Consider the following 6,598-nt stretch of genomic DNA (forward strand, 5'->3'; position numbering starts at 1 on the left):
TAAGGATAGGCTCATGTCTAAATGGAAAGGACAATGTTTTCATTCTTCTTCTGATGCTAAAATCAGGGAAGTTTCCATTTTAATTAATCAAAACATTCCATTTGTACTTCATCACACTTTATCTGATAATCAGAGTTCTTGTATTATTCTTACAGGTAAATTATATAATAAAATGGTTGGTTTTTTTCTCAAGTGTATATGACCCTAATATCAGTGAGCTGGAATTCTTTGAAAGATATATTTCAGCCCTACCTGATTTAAGTCAGATTAAAGAAATTGACTTAAATTTTTAACTAAAGTTAAAAATCCTGATTTATGTAAAAGGAGAGTTGAATTTAAAATTAAATTTGATCTTATTTCTACTTCTCCCATTGAACATCAGCTTTTGAGAAGTAAGAGTCATGATGAAAAGTCTGATAAGCTTTTGGCTAGACAAATGAAAGGAATGGCTGTTAAGAGACAAATTAATAAAATTCAGATGGAAGGTAGCATGCATACTACTGATCATTCTAAAATAAATAATACATTTAGAGAATTCTATCCAGATTATATACTTCTGAATCTAATAATGATAATACTTCAATGTCATATTTTATGGACCACCTTAATTTGCCTACACTTTCTCAGGATAAATGTGCGAGTACTTCTCAAGAGGAAATACTTTTTGCAATCTGGTGCATCTCTAGGTCCTGATGGGAATCGCTGGAATTTTATAAATTGTTTTCCAAATTGCTTGTGTACCAACTATGTTCTGTGCTCAATGACTCATTGAATCATATTTTAATGAAACTTATATTTCTCCTATTTTGAGGAAAGAGGAAAGATCCATTTGAATGTGCTTCTTTTCTTTTTAAAATGTTTTTATTGATGTTAATATTATACAAAATTGAACAGTACATTGTAATGTACAATTCAAAAGATAAGAATAAAGAACCTTATAATTCAAGGTTAAAAGCTGATGCGTAGGAATCAAATGACAACAAGCTGGAGATGGACAGCCCAGCACCAAAGCTCCAGAACAACCCCAATTCTTTAGGTTATGATAATAATCCATAAATGGACCCCATGTCTTTTGGAAGTTAATATTTAATGGCATACATATATATATATATTTCTAAACTTAAACAAGACATAATATCACTGAATCATTGTGTATGTGGAGGTGGAGAATTGTCTTTCCATTACATCAAAATTGCACGTCTGGCTAGCAATGAAAAACTAAAAGATAAAATTTGATTTTGAGTTGGAGTCATCTTGAAATGATCCAAGTAGAGTCATTAAAGGGCAAGGATCATCGATAGTGTTTGAAAGGTATCTTTCCAAAATGTTTCAAAACTAGGATAAGTCCAGAACATGTGAATCAAAGAAGCATCACCAATTTTACATTTGTCACATAGAGGATTTATATCTGAATAAAAATTATCCAATTTAACTTTAGATCTATGGACTTTATGGGCCAATTAAATTGCAACAAACAGTGTTATGTTGTGCACAAAAGGAGGTTGTATTAATAAGATTACAAATAGAGTCCCAAATCCCATCTGAGAATGAAAGATTTCAAATCCTGTTCCCAATCACTGTTAATTTTAACTAATGAAGCTAAATCATGCAAATTATTATAAATAAGAGATACTAAACCTTTCTGAGAAAGTTGTAAATCAGAAAGTCAGGGATCTGAGATTGGACAAAATGTCTAAGTTGTAAATATCTAAAAAAATGAGTGTTTGGCATGTTAAATCTTATCACCAATTATCCAAAGGAATCAAAATAGTTTTGAATAAAAAGGTCTGTCATTATGGTAATTAACAGTTTATCCCTTTCTCATAATATGTCCCAATTAGTTCCGGATAAAAATTAGATAAGAGTAAATTAAACAATCCCTTTACATAAACAAAGGGTAAATTCAATCTTAATTAATTATATGATCCAAGATTAAATCATATTAAATCCATTTTTAACATCTAAAAAAAAGATAAAAAGAAGTAGTAAAATGGATTCCACAGTGGCTGGATGGGAGATGCCAGAGAGTGGTGGTGGAGAACTGTTTGTCATTTGGAGGCCAGAAACTAGAAACTAGAGGTGTGCCTTAAGGTTCTATATTGGGTCCATTTTTTTGTAATATACATTAATGATCTAGATGATGGGGTGATAAATTGGGTTAGTAAGTATGCAGATGATACTAAGATAAGTGGAGCTGTGGATAGTGAGGAAGGTTTTCAAATCTTGTAGAGATTTGGGAAAGTTAGGCTGAAAGTTGGCAAATGGAGTTTAATGCTGATAAGTGTGAGGTGCTATATTTTGGCAGGACTAATCAAAATAGGACATACATGGTGAATGGTAAGGACTTAAAGAATGCAATTGAACAGAGAGATCTATGAATAATGGTACTCAGTTCCCTAAATGTGGAATCTCAGGTGGATAGGGTAGTGAAGAAGGCCTTTGGAATGCTGGCCTTTATAAATAAGAGCATAGAGTAGAAGAGTTGGGAGGTGCCATTAATGTCCACTGCTCTTAGGCAGTCTCCCCACCTTTGCATCAGTGGTCGTGGCAAGGGCCTATCAAGATTGAGATGTGGGCTTTAGTCAGTCAATTGTAAATATCTCTGAATGTCCCCCAATGTCCAGTACACAAGTTGTACGATTGTTTCATAACACTCTGAAGGGGCCCTCGTATGGCCTCTCTAAGGGTGGCCCATGTGCACTTTTATGCACAAATACAAACTCACGGTCACAACAAAACATCCCAGAGTGTGGAGGTAAACTCTGGGCCTCTGTCGGAGGTGACGTGTGTGGGTAGGCTGAACCGAGATACCCAGACAGAAATAAAAGATCTGGTGCATGAATTGGTTAATGATTCCGTCATAGGTACCACCTCTGGCCACCTAGTGAATCTATTGATGACCGTTAACAAGTACCTAGACCCTCGTGACGCCAGAAGTGGGCCAACAATGTTAACATGCACATGGTCAAATCTGTTCTGCAGTGGCTGGAAAAGCTGAAGCGGCACCTTTGTGTGCCTTTGCACTTTTGCAGATTGACTGTCTTTGCATGTCTTTGCTCAGCACATGACCTACTTTTTGAGTCCATGCCATACAAACTTGTTGGCTATCAGGCAGACCATCGCTCGAATGCAAGGGTGGAACAGTCCATGAATGGCCTTGAAATGCAATGTTTCCACACAGCAAGGATGAAAGGGCGAAGCTGACCTGTGGAAACGTTGCACAGGAGAGTGGTACCTTGAGGTCAAAAGGCTACATCCTCGAGTTCATTGTCCTGGTGCTGAGCTTGGGTGAGTGCCATGTAGTCTACACCTGGAGAGAGGGCATGTACTGCTTGAATGGAGGAGTGGGACAGGGCATCACATGCGTGAACTAATGCACATGTGCACTCTTACCAGAGATGTGTTTAATCCTGGTTGAAAACTCGGATATGTAAGATAGGTGGCGTTGCTGGCGGGCTGACCAGGGATCTGATGCCTTTGCGAAAGTGAACATTAGTGGTTTGTGGTCAGTAAAAATCATGAAATCCCTATCTTCCAAAAAATAGTGAATTCTCTGACTGCTATTTACAGCACCAGGAGTTCCCTATCTTTTTCGTTTCCAGAGGGCGGAGGTGCCTACAAATAAAATGCTAGAAGCTTCCATTGTCCATTGGTGCACTGTTCCAAGACCCCGCCTACTGCCACGTCAAACATGTCTATCATCAAGGCGATTGGTGCATCCATTTGTGGATGGACCAGCAATGTTGCCTTTGCAACAGCACCTTTGGTCTGCTGGAATGCTACCATTGTCTCCTTTATCCATTCGAGTTCTTTGGTGTCACTGGACATGAGGTTGACTTCAGAACCTCAGGCTGGATTTTCTCCTGCACGCGTGACGAGAGTGACAGCAGCAAGAGTTCAAGTGACCCCAGCGCCATCCCCGGGGAGCCAAAGAAGATGGTGCTGGCATCCCGCAGAAGACAGTGGAACTCCAAAACTTGCAAGAACAAGAGTGCATGCGTGAACTAATGCACATGTGCAGAACTAATCGATCAGAATTAGAATGGGAGACTGATTAGTGTTGAATTACAAGACCTGCCTCCTTTGTAGTTGGAGACAAAACAAGAAACGCATTTTTTTCATCTATTAGAGATGTGAAGCAGGAAGAGGAAGATCAAAGAAAACAACTGGAGGAGGAGGCAGAGAAACAATAACAACGGGCTCAACTTCAAGGAGAGGTTGAGCAGGTAAAGCTTTTCTTTGGCTTGGCTTCGCGGACGAAGATTTATGGAGCGGGTAAAAGTCCACGTCAGCTGCAGGCTCGTTTGTGGCTGACAAGTCCGATGCGGGACAGGCAGACACGGTTGCAGCGGCTGCAGGGGAAAATTGGTTGGTTGGGGTTGGGTGTTGGGTTTTTCCTCCTTTGCCTTTTGTCAGTGAGGTGGGCTCTGCGGTCTTCTTCAAAGGAGGTTGCTGCCCGCCAAACTGTGAAGCGCCAAGATGCACGGTTTGAGGCGATATCAGCCCACTGGCGGTGGTCAATGTGGCAGGCACCAAGAGATTTCTTTAGGCAGTCCTTGTACCTTTTCTTTGGTGCACCTCTGTCACGGTGGCCAGTGGAGAGCTCGCCATATAACACGATCTTGGGAAGGCGATGGTCCTCCATTCTGGAGACGTGACCCACCCAGCGCAGCTGGATCTTCAGCAGCGTGGACTCAATGCTGTCGGCCTCTGCCATCTCGAGTACTTTGACGTTAGGGATGAAAGCGCTCCAATGGATGTTGAGGATGGAGCGGAGACAACGCTGGTGGAAGCGTTCTAGGAGCCGTAGGTGATGCCGGTAGAGGACCCATGATTCGGAGCCAAACAGAAGTGTGGGTATGATAACGGCTCTGTATACGCTTATCTTTGTGAGGTTTTTCAGTTGGTTGTTTTTCCAGACTCTTTTGTGTAGTCTTCCAAAGGCGCTATTTGCCTTGGCGAGTCTGTTGTCTATCTCATTGTCGATCCTTGCATCTGATGAAATGGTGCAGCCGAGATAGGTAAACTGGTTGACCGTTTTGAGTTTTGTGTGCCCGATGGAGATGTGGGGGGGCTGGTAGTCATGGTGGGGAGCTGGCTGATGGAGGACCTCAGTTTTCTTCAGGCTGACTTCCAGGCCAAACATTTTGGCAGTTTCTGCAAAGTAGGACGTCAAGCGCTGAAGAGCTGGCTCTGAATGGGCAACTAAAGCGGCATCGTCTGCAAAGAGTAGTTCACGGACAAGTTTCTCTTGTGTCTTGGTGTGAGCTTGCAGGCGCCTCAGATTGAAGAGACTGCCATCCGTGCGGTACCGGATGTAAACAGCGTCTTCATTGTTGGGGTCTTTCATGGCTTGGTTCAGCATCATGCTGAAGAAGATTGAAAAGAGGGTTGGTAAAGTAACCTGAAGTCAAATGGCAAGGTATGGGCAGGTAACTGATGAATCAGCTGCAGGCAAAGAGTCTTACAGTATGGGTCTATTAAACAGGATGTGAAAGCTCAATTTTAATATGTTAAAGGAGAAATGAAGATAATTATGGAGGAGATGAAGGGATGTTAAACTGGCTGATAAAGGGAAAACGCAAGTTCAAAAAGCTGAAGAAAATTTATAAGAATGATGAGGTGGTTCAATGTAAAGACGTGGTCAATAAGTTGGAAGATTCAGTTATGGGTTGGAGTTTTGAGAAAAAAGAACTTTTTACAGAAAATTTATACTTTAAAGAATCACAGTTGAAGAAATAATGTGAATATTGTTGGATAGCCAGAAGGTTTGGAAGGTCCGAATGCAGTGCAATTTAATAAAAAAAATAGATTCGGGAGACCTTAGGACTTGAAAATTTTCCAAATAGACTAGTGAAAATTTTATTTATTATGTATCAATGACAAACAATTATTCAATTATATATAAATAGTACATTGTAATACTACTCAATACAAGATGATACAAAAAAATTGTTTTTTCTCCCCCACCCCTCCCCCAAAAAAGAAAGAAAATAAAACACTTGAACTATATATTAATCATTATTCCTTTTTACATGACATTATTTTGTATCTTCTAATTATTAATAGAGAGGAGTGGGTAATGTCGATGATAAGGATGGACTTTTGTTAACAAATTCCATATGGTTCCCAAATCTTATAAAAGTTCCCAATCCGATTTCTTAAACTATCAGTAATTTTTTCTAACGCTGTAGAGATTTGTATTTCTGTGTTCCATCTGTCCATCGTTATAAAATTTTCTGTTTTCCATGTTACAGCTTCACAATTTTTTGATCCCACTATTGCTATACTCAAAAATCGTACTTGATATTTATCTAACTTCAATTTTATATCAGCTTCATATATATCACCAAGTAAAAATATTCTCAGTTCTTTGTGTATTTTTATCTTTATAATTTGTCCTCATAATGTACTCAAATCTTTCCAAATTTTTCCACAGGACCAAACTGAATGTAGAAAAGTCCCTACTTCGTAGTTACAACTAAAATATTTACCAGAATAACTTGAGTTAAATCCATTTAGTTTATATGGATTGTAGAATAATTGCTGTAAAAAATTACACTGTAACATTTGATATCTAACATTAATTGTGTTTGTT

This window comes from Narcine bancroftii, chromosome 11, assembly GCF_036971445.1.
Source record: "Narcine bancroftii isolate sNarBan1 chromosome 11, sNarBan1.hap1, whole genome shotgun sequence".
Taxonomy (NCBI): domain Eukaryota; kingdom Metazoa; phylum Chordata; class Chondrichthyes; order Torpediniformes; family Narcinidae; genus Narcine; species Narcine bancroftii.